Below are 304 nucleotides of genomic sequence, written 5' to 3' on the forward strand. Positions count from 1 at the left end.
CCATTGATGTGACAAGTTCAGTACATGCTTTTAATAGTCTCTTGTCCATCTTTATATAATGTGATTTCTTTGTTACACATCGTATATACTTTATCAAGTGGACCAATCTAGAATAATATTTAAAAATTATGCATGAGTATTTTGTAAGTACAGGTGAAATAAATTGAGTTTAGGCAATATGAATAAAAACTATACTGAAGTAATATTTTTGAACTACAATTATACCCAGCTAATTAAAATCTTTAAAGTTTAAAACAATTTTTAGTAGAGAGTAGGGACCATTACAATTAATTTATAGTCTATT

The sequence above is a fragment of the Acyrthosiphon pisum genome, unplaced genomic scaffold, assembly GCF_005508785.2.
Source record: "Acyrthosiphon pisum isolate AL4f unplaced genomic scaffold, pea_aphid_22Mar2018_4r6ur Scaffold_21548;HRSCAF=24219, whole genome shotgun sequence".
Lineage (NCBI taxonomy): Eukaryota > Metazoa > Arthropoda > Insecta > Hemiptera > Aphididae > Acyrthosiphon > Acyrthosiphon pisum.